This window comes from Wyeomyia smithii, chromosome 3 (genome assembly GCF_029784165.1).
Source record: "Wyeomyia smithii strain HCP4-BCI-WySm-NY-G18 chromosome 3, ASM2978416v1, whole genome shotgun sequence".
Classification (NCBI taxonomy): Eukaryota; Metazoa; Arthropoda; class Insecta; order Diptera; family Culicidae; genus Wyeomyia; species Wyeomyia smithii.
The window spans coordinates 245,364,389-245,384,805 of NC_073696.1; the positions used below are offsets into that span (position 1 = coordinate 245,364,389).

Genomic DNA, 20,417 nt, shown 5'->3' on the forward strand with positions numbered 1-20,417 from the left:
TTGTTATCTTTCTACGGAACGTTTAGTGTAAATTAAATTATAGTTTAGTTTAGTTAACTTTTATTGAAAAAATGAAATTTAGTGTTGATCACTGATACGTCCAAAGGTTCAAATGAACTTAAGAATTTTTACTAAAGATCTGTCCATTGTCCATTCGAGATTGGACAAAAAATAATCAAATTTCCCACTCTGATGTCAAGGACAACTTTTCACTGGTTGCCTTGATGTAACATCTCCCCTCTTAAAAAAGCCAGTACCCTCGGAATATGGAAGAAAGCAAATTGAGCCGTCTAGGTCGATAAGGGATTTGGGGTCTTCATCGTCTGACTGCTCAAGAACATTAAAATCCAAATAATACGTTTTGTAGGCATATATCAAGATGGCTTGACAAAATAATTGTTTTTAATTTATTTATCACCAATATTTAGTGGTTAATTTGTGAGTTCGAAATCCAATTTGTGGTAATTTGTGGTTAAGTGGTTTCCGAGAAATTTTCAAAAAACTGAGTCAAGTCATCTTGAAACATGATTTTACTTCAAATGAATCGGACAACGATGATATATACATCAATCGAAAGCTCTTAATTTGTGATTCACGAAAATGTAATTTTAAGGTCATAATTACTAGTGTTTGTACAGAAATTTATGTTTTATTGTTCACGTAGCTCTGCGTTTTGTTTATTTGTTGATGACGCTGCTAGCCGCTAGTGACGTTGGCTGTTTGCGGTGTTTGTCACTGCTATACTGAGCGTGCGTGTGGGGAATATGGTAAATATCGAGATTCGGGGAACTTAGCCAACTCACTTGCTACTACAGGTAGCCCAACAGGCGCAAAATGGATATTTGTAAATTTGTTGTCAAAAAGGATACCCGTAACGAAAATGTACTTTCATAGGAGAGCAATCCAAATTCGACGGATTATTTTTCGATCGCACAGAGAAGTAACTCGAGTGGAAACCTGGCCAAAAATATTTTCGCCACTGTTTAGTAATATGTTGGAAAATATTTGAGTGAGAAGTGGAAGTGGCTGGTTCGAGTATTGTATCAAAGAGTAACTCTAAATATCACGCACATAACTTGATGTTTACATTTACATAGCCTATGTGGCTTCATTAATGTTATTGAATAGATGAAGCAATACGCTCGTATAATTTGTGTTCGCAAAACGGGCAGCGAAACAAATCGAAGAATTTACAAGAAAAATGATGTGGCAAAATATCTTCATTTTGAATTTTGAATTTGTTGCTCACAGATTATATGATGCCTCATGGAACCTACGTAGTTTAGAAAAAGGCTTTTGGACAGCGTGTTATTTACCTGGATTATTGATTCTGTGCATCAAGTTTATTTTAAGTTAACTTAAATTAGTTGAAATTCATTCACTTAACTAATCTCAATTAATCTTTGTTGAACTGAAACTCTGTTTTCAGCATGAGCCAAATATGTCATGAATTGGTTCGATTCCCAAAAAATGCTTGAAAATTTGTCAATGTTTAAAGCGCTCCCAGCATATGATAATACCGCTTAACGTTAATCGAGTGATGGTATATTGTGAAGCATTTATTTAAGCTGCAGAAAAAATATAGCGGCACCAAAAAGCGACAATTTTTGACGTAGGACTACGTCTAACCGCACTATATCGAGATACATTCTGAGGAAACTAAAAACCAAGATGTAACGTCGCAATGAAAGATTTTAAATGGTAATACTGATGTAACCACATGATGGATCACAATAATCAATATGTCGTTGGATTGATAAAACGATGGACAATTTTGTGATTCTTCATATATCATTGTTACTTAATTTTTAAACAGTGAAAATTGATGAAAAGTTTCAAGGTCGTATTTTTACGAACAATGTACCAATCACATGCGAGCACTCCTGGCACAGACTTCATGAGTGGACACCAACTGCCTGCTATGACAACCTCTATTCAGTGGCAAAAAAAAATTTGACAGAATCTCCCCGTCCCAATAGGTCAACTAACATTTGCTTCTATGAACCTAGACTATTTTGATGTCTTGAAAGTAAAGCTTTTTCGGAAAGTTACAAAGTAACAACCTCCTTTATCAGACAATTAAACGATCTGTTGTGAGAATGTTATTAAAACTGATGTCTTGAAAGAAAACATGCTGACACAGGCAACAGTACTGCCCCGGCTATGTATGAGAAGACGGTCGCTCGTCGTCAGTGCAGTAGCACTCGATTGCCATTTGTGTGCAGTCAAGCCAAGTGGAAACAATGTAGCTGCTGTCGACGTACTGTGGTGCGTGTTCGCACACTACACTGTGCGACCGGGGATAAAATAATTTTGTACGCAACAGTATATCACGATGTTGGATGTTGCATCCAATATGTGATTACAACTGAACAGATTTTGACCACCAATGCTTTGATCGAACGACGACGGTTGCCAAAGCATGTGATACGATAATTGGCATATCATTGTTCGTTGTACATTGTACGATGAACAGTAAATTAGTGAAAAGTTCAGTTGAAATCCACTTCTTCTAGCTCAGTTTCGAAGCTTCCAACCAATCACGAGCTCGCTTTATATAGCTGCAACAGATGTTTTTTCATCGTTTTAAAGTGCTTATTGTATTACTATCCCTAAACAGATTTCAAACGCCGATGTCTTAATCGACAGGTAGAATATTGCGAAAGATTGTTATATAATAATTAAAATATCTCTTCAACAAAAGTTGTGTTAACATTCTACTAATCAGAAGTTTGCTACCCCGTTGCTCGTTTCCTTTTGGTTATCGTGACGAGTAGATGGCATTTGAACTGCAACCGTAGTGATTTTCATATCCATGTTTAGTGATAAAAACTTCTTTCAAATTCCTAAAATTAGAAGTTGCATTGGGTTGTTGTCTTTTCGAATTCTACACTCTGTTTTTCTCAGATTTATTTAAATCATCAACTATAGGCTATTTAAAAGACAATAGAAAACCAATATGCTTCGTAAAGATTTTTAAACAGATATTTCAGATAGCTCGTTTAAGCTGTACTGATGGTTATATTTTTCCAGTTAAATAAATTTAATTCAATATGACAATCCTAGTTGCATTACGCGGTTGTGGTATAGAGAAAACCCAAATTATATGCATCTTGACGTTAGGTTTTAAACATTCAAATTCATATTTTTTAATTACAAAAATATTACATCAGCATCTGCAGGAAAATATTACTAAACATATAAACACAACCTGTCGCAAAACACAACATATAAACACAACCGTGTAAAGATACTAAACATATGAACACAACCTGTCATTGCCAGACTTGTAATATGCAAACATAAGTTGGAGAGGTTAATGTTGTTTATCAAACCGAGCTAGGTTTATTAACTTATTGTTTATTGACTTTTAAATATGGCATTTTGTTGTTTGTTTTTTCGTTGGTATCTTAAAATTGATTGATTTTTTTCTGGTTCTGCTTAATGAATAAATGTTTCAATTGGCCTAAAATGAAAAAAAAATGACTGTGACATGTTACATCCTCATAAATTCCAATGTCAATTTCAAAATTTTTGTGAATATAGATTTTCCACTTAAAACTGCAACTCTTTATCGTCACTTTTCCAACGAACTTGTGAATACAGGATTTTTTTAAGTGACTTCTTTGCTAAGCAGTTGTAAGAAACTGACAATGATACTGCTTTGAAATCGGTGAGTGAGCTATCTTTCACAAGCGCAATTGAAGATGAAAAGAAGTTTGCTTTCTACTGAATCGTTCTTAATTAGGACCTATATAAAAAATTGCCTTTTCGCGTGTTAAAGAAATTTGACTGCATTAGGATGAAAGGTATTCATCAATGTTGAAAACAGTATTTTTTTCTTCTTAAATAGATGTCTGCAAATAAATAATCTAAATTATTTTTAAAAATAAACGCTTTTCTTTCTATGACTTTCTGGTGGCATATGACCTTAACAATATGTGGCCACCAATGAACTAGTTTTAGGATTGTAAGTTGTTAGAGGTGTCGTTTGATGGATTTAGGCTCAATAATCTGGAAGTATCCGAAACGCAACGTCCGCATGAAGCCCTCAACGACTTAGACACTTGATATGACCCTTCCGAGTAATTAGAAGTATAGCACGGTATTAAGTACTGCTTTGATCATGTCTATTTTGGTTTCGGTTTCGGCAACATAATGGACAAAATGCCTTTCTCTTGGTGGTTGTTGAGTTTGAATTGTTTAAAAGCAAAACAAGAAAACTATAAATTATGATTAAACATAACCGTTCGTTTTTGGCTCATGTGTGCCAAAGTCAAACCGTGTCGAAAGTGAAACGAGGTCAAATCGAACAAAGTCTGAATTCTTTAAATGAAATATAAAACTATCGTAGTCCTACGCCAAACATGCGGTCGTGTCTTGGATACCACCCTCGTACTATTTTTTTTTTCTTATTTTGGCCAGATTTTTGTTCTATGTACTCCTCTGTGCGACGTTGCCACTAGTAGCTTAACAGACCTGCGGACAGCAGACATCTTCTTTACAACTTTGCTCATAAGTTAGCACATATGCATGAAAAAATAACAGAAGAGCAACATTAAGTTGGACCCCGGCAGTTTATTTGAACATTTGTTTGAATATTTCCGAAACATTTCTCAGAATCTGGGTGATGAAAAGGGATAATTATTGTTTGCCATTCCTACTGGTTCTGAAAAATAATCCGTCGAATTGGATTGCTTTCCGTTGAAAGTACATTTTCGTTACCGGTATCCTTTTTGACAACAAATTTACACATATCCATTCTGCGCCTGTTGGGCTACCTGTAGTAGCAAGTGTGTTGGCTAAGTTCCCCGAATATCGATATTTACCATATTCCCCACACGCACGCTCAGTATGGCAATGACAAACAGCGCAAACAGCCAACGCCACTAGCGGCCAGCAGCGTCATCAACAAATAAACAAAACGTTGAACTACGTGAACAATGAAACACAAATTTCTGTAAAAACACTAATAATTATAATTTTAAAATTTACATTTTCGTGAACCACAAATTAAGAGCTTTCGATTGATCTATATATCATCGTTGTCCGATTCATTTGAAGAAATATCATGTTTCAAGATGGCATGACTCAGTTTTTTGAAAATTTCTCGGAAACCACTTAACCACAAATTACCACAAATTGGATTTCGAACTCACAAATTAACCACTAAATATTGGTGATAAGAGAATTGAAAAAAATTACTTTGTCAAGCCATCTTAATATATGCGTTTTGTAGTGCAACTCAAGAGCTTTCATTTGATATATTCAAAAAATACGCCGTTATAAAGATGCGTGAGAAAATCCAATTTTTCGATAACATGTTTTTGACCATTATTTGGAACCCATTGTGCGAGAAGCGAAGCTCCGTTTTGTGTCGTTGTTCTTTATGCACTGATTCACTATGGCAGAATTTGAAGTTTTTGGAAAAGGTTAGTGGAGTAAACAGGCGCTTCAAAATCTTGTATTCGGAAACTGCTCAAATCGTAAAATAATTACTCTCTGCCTACGTTTTTAGCAGTTTTTGGACATCAATTTTTGACGTGCTTATTTACCCCACTTACCCCTTTTTTAAAAAATCTGACATTATGCAAAACATTGTTCTATTATATAGATAAACAAACCCTGGAAGTTTCAGTCCGATCGGAGAACCTCGAAACAAGACCTAGTTGCGGTCTTCGCGAACTGGCCTCGTATTTTTATTGCATCAAAGTGGTATTTTTCTGAAAGTACAGCTTATCAACAAAAAAAAATACGTTTGAATTTGAGATATACCAATTAATACTGGCTGTTTCCCCGAAATGCTTTTTTTGCAGAGACTTGCGGTGATCCTGATAGAGATTTAGCGGGTCAACTGAAATCAAAAAAACTCATATTATTCCATTAGTTTAGAAGTGTGCCGTGTCCTTGAACGATCGCTTTTATGAGTATTTTGTTCTCAGTGCCCCGTGTGGTCCCCGTGGCTCTGTGGTTAGCGATGTCGGTCGGCTAGCTCTCCCACACGGTTGTGATATCGGGTTCGATATCCGATCGAGTCGCGAGGATCTTTTCGAGCTGGAATTTTTCTAGATTCAGCACTGGGGCACGGTGTATCGTTGTACTTATCCTACACATGCAAAATGTGCCAAAAAACAATATCGATAACGAATTCTCTCAACTAGTCTAGTTGATCGAGACCGCTATTAGCCCCAAGGTTAAGCGTGCGATATTGTTTGTTTTGTTTTCAGTGCAAACGGGAACGTTTTTCCCAAAAATGCACGTTTTGAGCGCCTAAAATTGCATTAACAAAAATTTTGCGGCAAAATGTAACTGTATGTTTCGAAAAGCGACCGTTCAAGAACCGGCGAATTAAAAAAAAAGAAAGATGAAGAAAGTCGGTTCAATAGTTTTCCCGCAATCAGGATCACAGCAAAGTCATTTTTTACGTGGGACTACGTCTTTGTTTACTATACTGGGATACATTCTGTAAAATTGAAAATGAAACTGGCGAATGTTGCGTCTAATTTCAAACGTTAATAACAGCATAACCACATGATGAATAACAATAACCAACTGTTGTTGGATAGATAAAATGTATAACAATGTTGTAATATGCTAGTTATCACTATAATTTCATTGCTAAATTTAGAAAGTTTCAATGACAAATTTACGCGAACAATGAACCAATTACATGCGAGCATTCCTAGCACAGACGACGTGAATGGACACCATCCGTTCCCTGTGATATTCTCTGTATCAATATCGAAATAAAAATTGACAGTCTCCCCGTCCCACTAGGTCAATTTATTTTTGCTTCCATGAGCTTAGACTAATATGATGTCTCGAAGGTAAAAGTTTGAAACAATCCCCATCCTCAAACAATTTCTAAACCTGCTTTCAGAACTTAATAAAAACTGATGTCTTGAAAGAAAACATTCCGGTAAAAGCAACAGTACCAGTGGAGTAAAGAACCGCAGGTTTCTCGTCGTCTATGATTGCAGCGGTACTCTTCTATTCATACATTTCAGCGATACACTTCTATTCGTACTGCAGCGGTACTATTCGTATTGCAGTGGTACACTTTTGTTCGTACATTTCTATCCGTGTGCAATCGAGGAAAAACTGCAATGCTGCTTTTGATGGTGATTGAAAGTTTATCTCATAAATATGATTGCCTAAATTACTCAACCATAATTGTAAATTTTTCAACGGATATTTGTTCAATTTTATTGTCGATATTCACTAAATAATCGTGACCGGATAGTTTCGAAAAAGTAAATTCCTGAATATACACATTTATAGAAGAGTTAGATCCTGCGAATGCTGGTGAATTTTTTGTTTATTTACTAAGATTCATTCAGAATCTCTTTTTACATTTCAAAATTGTTGGATGATATATTATTATTCTAAGCTTTGCCATAATAAACGTATATCAGCTGTCTTCGTAATACAGCGAATATAGTTGTAAAAAAAATAAAAAAAAATTTTAAGCAAAAAAAAACAAAAATAGAATTGTTGATTGCTACGATTTTTCGCTGGAACTTGTTAACAATTTTGTTTAAAATATCTTATGTTTGCCAATTAATGAACCTTTGTAAGGGCTTCCATATTGTTTTGAAAGTAAGATCCATATTAAAGATTTGATTTAATCAGAGTTAAATAAGACAAAACCATTCATCATGATAACGTAAGTATTATTGGATTTGGCTTTAAGGATATAGAGTTAATCCTGACTTTGACGCATCACGAGAAATTCTTGGTGCTTCTCCAACAAACACGATATGCTTGTGCCTTGTAAAATACATGTTGTTTGCACAAAAAAAAATACTACAGGCATAATATCGTCAGATATAAAGGATATTCTTTCGAGTGTTGTTGAATATATTTCAAAAATTGATTTCCAGGGCAGGCTGAAAATAAAAATACGTACAGTCGCTGAGCATTGATTCTGTCTGCAGACTCTGTATATTTTGTAACAAAAAATACCCTAATTACAGTGTTTAGTCCCACATCAACATCTCATACAACCCTAGGGCTGTATACCTTGTACGATTTGAGAAACACCATTCCGAGATAAACCCGTATAAAGTTTCAAGCTCAGCTTATGCAGCCGTGGCGACGCGCGCTGCAAATCGCTCTAACTTTCTCCTTATTGCTCAGATCTTCATAAAAATTTGTGAAATGTTCTCGAGATGTTGTACTTCAAGATAATGCAATAAAAAAAATCGTTTTTTTGGAAACTAAAAAGGTATATAACCTCTTAAGCCGGAGCCACCCAATAAAAAATTTATAGGTGTTTATGATGATCATAAAATTCGTCCAGGATTTGAAACGAATGGATGAAAGTGTGTAAGAAAAATGTCGCGATTGTTGAAAAGGATTTGCTGGGTAGCGCTAAGTGAAAGGTGTGGGCATCCAGCCTAGAAGAGGAGGTTGAATGAACCAACTTGGAAAAAACATAACTAATATAGGTATATTCATATCCGACTTTAATTCTGTCTTTTAATTTTTTATTTTGTGTTTGTACCGCATCCTACGTCCTTTTTTTTTCAATAATTCACGGTTATAGCAACGTCCATCAAAAAGTGTGAGCAATATTACATATTTTGATCTTTGTTGCGAACAAATTAGATAAATAATTCAGAAATTGTACCTATTCATAGTCTGTCTGGATTGTAGGTAGAAACGAAAACATTCAAGAGCTCATATAATGTATAACAATCAAGGGTCAGTGTACGCAATTCACGTCTAATGGCGTACCTTAAATAAGAAAAGGTAACTTAATTGGCATTTACCTTCGGCTAGATCGTTTTTATTACAAATTTTTTGTACCCTAATTTTCGTGAGAAAATCTTGAGCAGAATTTATCTGTATTAAATGTTAGTTATAACTTATATGAAAATATATTGTTCAAGCTTTGACCACGTCCTATTGGAAAGGGACGTTTTGAGCTGGATATGGTCGGTTACCCTTAGCTCTAATAAAACAGTAATTTCATCAGAGCTTCGTAACATCAGAAATCTAGCGCATCACATTTCCCACAACACAACAGAGCACCAAATGTGTTCTGTTCTGATGAGCGTATGATAATTCGATACCAAATGAACTAAAACCAACTCACGACGTGTCTGCGGAAACCACAACGCGATGACCGCACATGTTTGCTTTGGCTGTGTCAACAGCGTTAAGCGGCAGGGCGAAAGACCGCACGCTGATAATGTTGCCCTTAGCGATAGCCTGCAGTTGGACTTCTGCGGGAACCCTTCATAGCAGTTACGCCTTCTGCAAGAAGTGCTTTTAATTGTCGATGTCGCTTGCACAGTTAGTTATTCGGTTCTTCAGTTTACCGCAGCACCTCCACACGCTTGAACGCGCGTTGCAAATTTAAACGACTCTCGATATCGATTACGTTTGGGTACATATTTTCTTAACTGTCTGATTGCATTTCGGTAGAGTCACAGTATAGACAAAGCGACACGAAAAGTAACGCTGGTCAGCAATAACGATTGTGCTGTTGAGTGCCGAATATAATTTGTAGCTATTTCCTGCTATGAATGATAAGTGCTGTTAATTTTATGGTGTAAACTTTTTCTCGGGATTTTTTGTTGTAAAAATTTGTTTGTTTTAGAATTTAGGATACCACTGTTATAAAAGTTTCTAGATTTTCTCAGAAATATTTCGAGCTTTAGTTAAAATAAGACTTCACTGTTACATATTTAAATGATAAAATAAATTTCGAATGAAACAAATTGGTTCGAAACGATTGAGCTCTTCACTTGAATTTAATTTCCCACTCCGAAAGAAAAGCTTTCTGGGTTCTTAGAAGGTAGATCGTTTCTTCGATATTGTTTCATTCCAGCGGCATCCAAAGCATTTCTGAAAATAAAATAATTTCTTTGTTCATTACTTACGATCTTGTTATAAACGCTTTATATCGAAATTGCTGCACACGTACCTATGCGTTGTGTCTTCGTTGTTGAGTGTTTTTTTTTTCTAACTATAAATATATTGATGGGAAAGTACGACAGTCTCCATTAGTCTGCATTAAAATGCATTTGGACAACATGTATAGTGGGCCGTACAACAGAAATTTTCAACGAGCAACTTGTTTCATTTGAAATACAATAATCGTATCAAAATTATGACAGTGTGCGTATTTGTTTATTTTATTCACGAAGTGATATGGTTATAGAGCTTCCACGAACAGTGTAAGCTGGATTCTTAAACTGTTCCCGAAGTTTTGCTGAAATATGCACTCCTTTGTATTTTCTCCAGCTTAAAACGTGGAAAAATGCCATTGTTGTCTCGATTTTTACAAATTTGTCATTTCTCTTTTCTTATCTTATATTATCTAAGATTACATAATTCTGATTTTTCTTCTATCAGTTTTTCATTAAGTAAACATTAATTTGTACATATCCCAATGAATCAAATGTCTCTGGTCGCAGGGAGGAGCCCACACAGAGAATTTTTTTTATAAATAAAGTAATAATATTTTGAATACTCCAATTTCAAGAACTGTTCTCGAGAAATAGAAAAATAATATAAAAAACACATGTTGAATTGTTAACTCAACAAAAGATTAGCTCAGTTGTTTCTTCATTTACAACATCACTCCAATCGAATTCCCCAAAACTGCTTTGAATAGTACACATCCTTTAGTAGGAAATTCCGAAAACAAAAAAACAATTCCACCGCTGTCGACACTGCTCCATTAAGCCGCATCCATCTGGTTTAATTCCTATCAACCCCCTCCCAACAGGGTACAGCGAAAGTTTTTCCCGGTTTGATTCACGTGGCATGGCGCGGGCTCCAGAATCATATCTGCTTAGTGCTAGACGATCCGCACAAAATCGGGCCTGTTCGCAAATCTCTTGAAGTGCATAAACACACGATTGTGTTTTCCTTTCGTCTTGCACTGCAGCGTAACGAGAGCGAATTCCGACTGCATCAGTCTGTCGTTTGTTATCGGTGCTAACAGTCGTGTTGATTTCTGCTACGGCAAGGTCAAGTTCAATTCGGCGCGGTTCGAGCACACTTAGCAGTTTTTCGGATGCTTGGGGGCCGTATAGTTTGTTCAATTTAAGGCTCCGAAGAGCACTGAAGGTATGGAGAATTAAACGATTATTTTGGTGTTATCATTCGCGTGAAAAACTGCCAGCTGTGTAAACTGTGTACGCGCACAATTGGGCGGTTGTGTGCTCTTGTACACAAGAATAATGGAGTCAAAACATAAATTTACATTGTCATTCGTTCTTTCAGCTGGTGGAAATTCGATCCTGGTTTAGTCATTATTCAGAGAAAGTGAAACCGCTTAGTGATGCTTAAACCCATTTTGAAACATAACCCTGTTTAACAGTGTTTATTTAATTACTTACGATCGTAGCGGTGTTTATAGCAACCATAACTTGGAACGTGGATAACATAGACTTACAACGAACATCCATTTGATTGAGTGTAATTTGAATCCCGAAATCGATGCTTGGCTAACAGATTTACAAATGAAGTGATGAGTACAATTACGCCAAAGCCAATTAATTTTTCCGCTCGTCAGCAGTCGTATTTTGACTGCTTGTGGAATGTTGTTCTTAAATAGTTATTGAAATAGTCGTAGAAAAATGAAAAGCAAGTAAAAGTATCTTGTTTTTCACATTAACTTATGTTAATGTTGAATTCAAGCTTGAATTAAAAACAAACTACAAAGTTCTTCACAAAACTTTAAAATCCCGAAGTCCCAAAATGATGAAATTCTGAATAATCATTCATTTGTTCTTGAAATCTTGTTTTCTCAGTGATTTAGGGATTTTGAATAAGTCTATCTTTTTAAAATTCTTGTGATTTTAGGATTTAAACATGCAAGGATTTTAGTATTTTGTCAATCAAATTCAAGTTCTACGAACTCAAGGATTGTGATCAAATTTTCGGAATTTTGCGAATTTCAGAATTCTAACCTTGAAAAAAAAATTGGGATTGTTTAATTGAGGAGTTTCGAATAATTAGATTCAAGTTATTAGTATTTTAGAACATACATCAAAAATTGAAAATCTTATTTTGGGACGACACCAGTATAATCACTGTAAAGATGCTATAGAAACTGTCGATCCCAGAGATTGTGATGTGACGAAAATGCCTAAAACTCCAAAAAATATTTAAATTATTCGATGTTTTTGAATGATAGTATTTCGAAACATTTTGCATCTCAGGATTTTGAGATTTCATTACTAAAAGATTTAATTTTTGTTGAATTTTTAAAATTTTTGCCATTTAAAATCTAGTAATTTTGTGATTAGAGGATAACACAGGCTTTGCCATAGAGCTCAAACTACAAAAAAAAAGAAAGATTATAGCTTTTCAACCTTTTTTGTGAATTTTGATGCAGTAATAGACTGAAATTTTTTTTTTTGAGATTTCATTGAGTTTTCTTATAAGCCAACTTAGAAGCGACGAACCCGGCGAGCAATTACTATGCGGAATTTTGACACACTTCTGCATACACTAGAGGCACCAAAATGCACAGGAATGGATTAAAACCTATGATTTTTTAGGTCAACTATTTTGAGCTTTAGTGCTACTTTCGTCGACTAGTGTAATTTAATGATTTTAAGATGTATAGTAGAATGTATTATTTGAATGTTTTAGAACTCAAGAAAGAACTTTCATTTTACATATTAAAAATAACAGGACCTTAAATTTTATATCACAATCATAAGATCTCGATTTTCCAACTATTTCTTCAAATCTGTAAATGCCCAAATCTTTGAAAATCTTTCAAAATACACTCCTCTTTTTTTGGGTTTAAGAAAATAGTAATATAATTGAAGAAATTTCGCGCCAACTCGATCAAATGTTGGCAGCACCCTCTCTGGATTCAACTAGGCAACTGAATTGTTTTTGTAAAAATATATTTTGAAAAAAATCTGAGATGATCGATTTGTTAAAAACCACTGTTTGCTTTTTTTTAGTGTAGAATCTCAATTCTAATTATTTTCAATATTTTTAAATGAAAGTTCAGACGATTCCCTAGAAGTCATTCCTTGACAACTTTACTCTATTTTTTGTGATTATTCAGATATATTGACCTATTTAAACAAAAACAGCCCTTTTCAAATGTTAGTACCGATAAATTTTAGAAAAAATATGCAAAGTTTCTTACAGCGATTTTCTGAAAACAACCTGCTGCTGTCAAAACCCTTCTTTATTCGCTCGATTTTAACACAGTATGGACCTGGCGCCCGAAGCGCACTGTAAATTTTGTTAGCTTCAACCCAGCATCGCACGTGCTAAGTTCGTAAACAATTAACTGGCATCTCTTTCTTACTTGCGTCGTAAATCGCGATGTCGTTTTTTTATTCCTCTGCAGATTTGCCCTGACGCAGGTGGATAAAGGAATTAGTTATGAGCACGCTTCTGACAATGGGCTATTAGGGTAGTAAGGCCTACACATCCACAAAGTTTCATTGAGTTTTGAGAGGGTGCTGCCAGCCCTCAGTCGAGTTGACGCGAAATCCTACGTTTTTGACAATTTAGAGTGTTAGATTCTAGTACTGCATAGTTTTAAAATCTTTGAGTTCTGTTAATTTTGGAATATCCTGCATATTTTTAAGTAACAATTCGTTTTATATATTTATTCAGGGCTTTTCATTAAAAGTTATGGAATAATAAAACAAAAAATAAATTTGATTAGAAAATTTAACTGTATTGTTGATGTAATTTGGAGTTTCGTCTTTAACAGTGTATTTTTTACAAGGATGCTTGCCTATTTCATACTATTCATTATCATACAGTATTTCTATACAGTCAAAGGTTTCTGAACTACAATGATGTCAATGCACTTATATAAAGTCCATACCAAAATACATACGCCTTGTTTTGGAAATTACTCTTAAGCCAAAAAAAATTCACCCGCAGAAAATACAAAAATTGAATTTGGAATGGATTTGAATTGGATTTAGATTTAACTAGGATTGGATTGAATCTGAATTGGATTTGGATAGAAATTTTGTTTGGATTTGAATTGCATTTAATTGGGTTTGAGCTGGAATTTGATTGGATTTGGATAAAAATTTTATTAGATTTGGATTGCATTTAGATTTGGATTAAAATTTGGTTGGATTTGAATTTGGAATGTATTTTGCTTTTTATTTGATTTTTGAATTTTAATTTGGATTTGGAATAAATTTGAATTGGATTTGGATAAAAACTGAATTGGATTTGGATTAAAATTTGATGAGATTTGGTTTTGATTCGTTTTGGATTGGATTTGGATGGGATTTGGATTGAATTTGAATTGAACTTGAATTGAATTTGGATTCGGTTTGGATTGGATTTAGATTTGGTTTGGGTTGCATTTGGACTGGATTGGAAATTGGATTGGATAAAGATAAAGCTGGATTTTGCTAGACTTCTGACTCCAATCCATTGAATTGAGAGTGGATTTGGATTGAACTTGGATTGGATTCGGATTACATTTGAATTATATCTGGATTGGATTTGGGCTGGATTTGGATTTAGATTGGATTTAGATTTAGATTCAATTTAAGTTGGATTTGCATTGAATTTGAATTGAACTTGAATTGAACTTCAAATGGATTTGGATTCGATTTGGATTAAATTTGGTCTGGATTTTGAAAAAAATGGATTGGATTTGGATCAGATTCAGATTAGGTACGATTGAATTTGAATTTGATTTGAATTATATTCGAAATTGATTTGGAATAAATTATGATGACAATTTGGTGGGATATGGTTTGGAGATTTAGATTGGATTTGAATTATATTTGAGTTTGGATTGGATTTAGATCTAGATTGAATTGGATTTGGGTCGGATTTGACGCCACCAGTATACCAGATAAATTTGGATTTTGCCAGACTTCTGATTGTGCGCCAGACAAACAGGTAAACCTCAGAATCTGCCAGATATTTGACAATGAGCCAGATATTTTGCCAGACTTCATTCGCGTCGTCTCGCAAAAAGCTCATTATTGCGAAAGGGGTCAAGGCCGGCCTTAGCCTACCTACGATCGGCGAGAACACAAAAAGGTCATAACTTCAAATTTTGGCAGGAATTTTATCCGAAAATGAGTGCCAGATTTTTGCCAGACTTTTTATTTTCGTTTTGCCAGATTTTCTCAAAACCTAGTGGCAACCCTTGTTTGATTTCAATTGGTTTTGGATTGGATTTAGATTGAATTCGGACTGGATTGGAGTGAATTTGGACTGGATTGGATTGAATTTGGATCGGATATTGATTGGAGTTGGATTGGATTCAAATTATTTAGATTTGGATTGGATTTAGATTGGGTTTGGATTGGATTTGAATTGAATTTAGATTGGATTTGAATTGGATTTGGATGGAATTTGGTGTGTAATTTTACTGTTTGGTAACAACACATTCTGGACTAACTTTGTAGATTATTTTATTCATCAGCAAAACAAACTTGTTCTGTTTATATCATCCTTTCAATGCATTGTTCAATTGTTTTTAAGTATACTAATTTCTTTCAAATTTAAAATTTTATAACCACCGTAACATGAGATATAACCATCACACAACATCTGCTCTGATGACTCAATGAAAACGGTATAATGATAAGCATTGTTACCAGAACGTAACGCTTGGATGCAGAGCTTTCTCTAAACTCCTCTGTCATCTTCTTTAGCAAATAACACAAATAACGTATTTTCGCTAGATAAAACGATGACCGAGCACATCACGTACAGAGAATATATTGCACAAGGAAATCTACCCAAAATTGCAGACTTATGCTGTGCCTTATCCCGGCGGAACAACGAATGCAGGTTGTTGATTTAATAACACTGGTACGAGGCAATTTCCTGTCATCCCAGGCCAGGCCAGCCCGATTCTGGGAAATAATGCTACGGCGTCGGTTTCACGCTGCCGCGGTGCTTTGATTACCCGATCGAGACAATTGCTGCTAATTGAGTACGCTGCGAAATCAGGTTCTGCGTAGCACAATTGGCACCAAGAAATCTGAGAAAATTCTACCCGCTTATGTGACTGGCAACGCATCGCCGGCCGGTCGGTGCAAGAGCGCATCAGCAGAGACAGTCCAGGCAATATGCCACGAGCCGACTCACTAATACACTGTATGTTGAAACTACGTGTTCGGTTGTGGATTGCAATAACTATTCTAGACATGTTCTTTTTCCATTTCACCGGGTGTGTGGAGTCCAGCTTCTCAGTAAGAGTTAAATCCCATATTGTATAAATTCTTGCTTCCCCTATCATCCTCTGAAATTGCATCCGCCCAACGTCGTTCCATAACTTACTCCAGGATCAGCCAGACATAAAAATCCAATAAGGCTATTTGTTGTTTGTAGCAGAGTTATTTTATGCAAAGCATACAGAAGGTGTTTTTTTATGGTGATAATTGCAAACCAGTACCAGCCTCTACTGCACTCTATCTCTAAAAGCATTGCATTGGTTTCAGGTACTGACATTTACCTAGGTATCCGGATGGTGTTTACTTCCGTTCGCCGGAAATTATATAGAGAGCTGCGTTGTTACAAAGAGCGCAAAAGCCTCGTTTGGTTTCATAAATTGTCAACAAGCACAATTGGACCGAAAAAACTAGAATGGCCTTTGTTCCAGTTTCGATGTAGCTCGCTTACAATATGAACCCATATTGATGATTGAACAATTAATCGCAAATTTCAGACTTGAATTTATTCAAGCATTCAAATATCCATCGCAAGCAAATAGTAATGTTCTAAAATTTGCCACACTCAATTCGAGTTCACTTCGGCTTTACCTTTAATAACAGGTTAGCATATCAAATCAACAGGTTTTCCTGATTCAAAATCACGCCAAACAGCTGACCATTGGTAAAGCGACCGCCTCAACTCAGCTAACTCAGTAGTTGTAACTAAATTGTCAGAGTCTGATCGACCAAACTAGCTGACCTTGATTTGTAAGGTGGAATGTACCGGCAGCAATGGTAGCCAGGTTGCAGCTATATTCGATTCGATGGAAGACATTCGTTTTGAGTTTGGAAGGAACAACTTATAACATACAATTAGGAAAGATTTTGTATCACTAATCAAATTCAAAACCCTCTTTCAAATGTTCACCACAGTGAGTTTTTCTCCCACACACATGCTCTCTAGTACATAACGAGACCTCAAACGAGTTAAAACTTTCAACACACGCGAAAAGTTTCGTGCTTGTATACATGGATATGCAGCAGGAATTTCCAACCGCCGCAACCACGATTATGGTTGGTCACGATTTTTTTTTTTGCTGGTGCTGAGTGACTTCTGGGTGAACGCAACGGGCTACACACGATGAATGCTAACTTTAATTGACATTATTCTGGCGTTCCAAGGTTAGTTTCAAGTCAAAAGAAAAAGTTTCGTATGATATAAAACACCTGGTTTTTACGGGAGTTGAAATCAATAAGTTCTTAGGCAGAAAGATTCGGATTTTTGAATAATCTTGAACACTCAATCCACATTCGTTGGGTGAAGTGTATTGTAAGAATTGTGTCAGAAACTGATCATGGTGAGGATTTTCAAGTATTCCACGGAGATTGTTTTTTGTTCACAACAACATTTATTTGACACGTCACAATACAAAAGAAATGTTTAACGGCGCCATCTAAATCTAGCTAGTGTCTTGATTTTTTAAGGTATCTTAAAAACTAAAAGCAAATTTTTTATCCTCGCTGCCGACTGCGAGCTTTAGTCAATTCTAGAATCAAAACTAACATGTTTTTTGCTGATTCGTTGTTCGCTGGGTGTCTTGAATTCCACGGAGATGAAAACTGTTTCCTTTTGGCGGAAACAAACTAGAATTTAAACCGTTATCCAAAATTTAGCGGATCTCAAAGTATAACAAACTTGTAGATAAGAATGTTGTTTGACTGTAAATTAATTTAATTTATTTTTTTCAAAGTAAATTTCCCTAGGCCTCGGTGCCTTTGTGGACTCCTCAGATTTTAAGTTTATGGCTAAAACCGCGTAATAGCAGTTTTTCATTCTTTTTGTCTTTTGCTTTACTGGATCAATTCAATAAAAATTAATAGCAAATAAACTTTTTTTTTGTGGGGTTTTATCTTCAGTCAATCCATAATCTTTCATAGAACCACAACAACAAAAATTTCGCTGTTTAGAGTTTTCTTGGAATGTCACCTGATTTTTACTGTTGATTTTTTTTAATTCGAATTTTATCTCTGTTTGCTTTTTTTTTAAAATTTATAGATGTAAGACCAAAAAATTAACCAAATAAATCAAAAAAAAATTTTTTTTCTTGGGCGGAAGTGTTCCCAAATAGATTATTATTGCTTTTCAAAACATGTTCAAATTTCGCAGAAAAAACACGTATCATCCAAGTTACATACAACATACAACATCTCACCCTGGATGGCAACGACTGGCAGGGCACTGCGTATTTAATTTCCTTCACGAAAGTATTGAAATTCAGGATGAAGTTCATTCCACACACAAGTTTCAAGTTTCTCAAGAAGGTGCTGCTGTGGATGACAATCAGCGAGAAGGGGATGTCAAAGCCGCTCTTCTTTCGCTCCGGATTGGCCGTGAACGGGGAAATTTATAGTACGAAGGGCCTACCGGAAGTTGCGTCGTTCATCAAGAAATATAATAAGTGCGAATACGCGTGGTTCTGGGCGCATCTGGTGTCGGCCTACTTCAAACGATCGTTGGAAAAGATGGAGCGGCTAAATATCGATGTAGTACTCAAGTCTTGGTGACCGGCCCAACGTTCCTCAGCTGCGTCCCATCGATAATTTCTGGGCAAACCTGAATCGTAATTTCTGGGCAACCTGTTGGAGGACAACATTGGAAGAGTTGAATAATAAAACGAAGAAAGAACTCAAAAACATGCCTGCAATGTTTTCGTACGCCATGGCGAACTTCTCGGTTAACTGCAGGAAGACCGCTCGCCAGGGCGTTGAATTGTTTTTGCCTGTAAGCTAATATAATTATCTCACATGGGAAATTTATCAAACTTAATTATCTGTCTTGGTTTTTATGACCATTCGAAACAGTTTTTGCCTTTCTCCTAGAAAGGTATAGCAATCACTTGCAAAACCGAAAGTATAAAAGTGCTCCAAAGGGCCGAATGGCATATATCACTCGACTCAGCTCGACGAGCTGAGCATTTTCTGTATGTATGTGTGTGTGTATGTGCAGATTTTTATTCTCACTCACTTTTCTCAGAGATGGCTGGACCGATTCTCATGAAATTAATTGCAAATGAAAGGTCTTGTTACCCCATAAGACCCTATTAAATTTCATTGTAATCGGATTTTTAGTTTAGAGGTTATGTGTCAAAATGTAAAAATCATGAAACATCATTATCTCGAAAACCACACAACCGATTTGAACAAAATTGATTTAAAATGAACGGGCTACCTAAAATACCCTTAACTTTTGAATTTCATAAAGATTGAACTTGTGGTTCAAAAGTTATGACAAGAAACGTGTTTTGAAGACTACTTAATCTCACTCATGTTTCTCAGAGATGGCTGAACCGATTTTCATAAAATCAGTGTCAAATGTCTTGTTGCCCCATAAGACCTATTGATTTGTTTTGCAATCAGACTATTAGTTTGCCTGTTATGTTTAAAAATGTGAAATCCAGCTTTGAAAAGGAACATATTTCGAAGACTAATTGAACTCACTCACTTTTCTCAGAGATGGCTGACCCGATTTCCACAAAAATAAGCCAACTAATAAGTCTAGCTGCCTCGTAACACCCTATTGAATTTTACTGTAATCGGACTGTAACTTCGTCTGTAAAGTACCAAAATGTGAAAATCATAAAACTTCATTATCTCAGAAACTACACAACCGATTTGATCAATATTATTATCAGATGAGCGGGCTAGTTAAGGGGTTTCAAAGTTTGACTGCCCTATACGTTCCCATTTCATTTGATTATAATTGAACTTAAGCCACCGTTTTGTATTAAATCGTTAATAAAACAACGAATGTCTATTATTTCAAAAATTACATGACTCATTTGAACATAACTAGTGTCATACGAACGAGTCATCTCTCAAATTTACAAATAACAAACTTCATAACATCTTGATATGTGGCTCGAAAGTTATGTAAAGAAAAGGAATTCAAAGGCTATTTAAAACTATACCTGCTTTGATTGATATATGTGGTCTCCACATAATTTAAATGTGGTTTTGTAATATTTGAACGTTCCAAATTATTGATTCCTTGCACATCGTCTGCAAATGCACGACGAATCGGCCATAGGATATGATCAAAGTCAAAAGACAAATCGTTTGAAATGATTGGTTTTATCGAAATGACAACATCCTCGACTTTTGGCTTCTGTACATCGCCCTAATTCTGAATATTCATATTGGGTGGTATTCGGTCATTTTCAGCAAATTTTCTGGCATCAATCTGACACCGGAAATATTCATATTGGGAGGTATTTA

At 35.5% G+C, this 20,417-nt stretch overlaps 1 protein-coding gene across 4 annotated transcripts in view; it reads left to right on the forward strand.

Moving 5' to 3' along the window:
• LOC129732673 (high affinity copper uptake protein 1) overlaps positions 1–20,417 on the forward strand; it is an 80,795-nt gene that overhangs the window by 16,040 nt on the left and 44,338 nt on the right. For 2 of the 4 annotated variants that reach the window (XM_055693753.1, XM_055693757.1), the window contains exon 1: positions 10,926–11,085. The exons of the other annotated variants lie outside the window; for them this stretch is intronic. The gene's annotated coding sequence lies outside the window, so the exon portion shown is untranslated. Of the gene's footprint in view, positions 1–10,925; positions 11,086–20,417 lie in introns of those variants that run through there. 4 annotated transcript variants of the gene reach the window in all.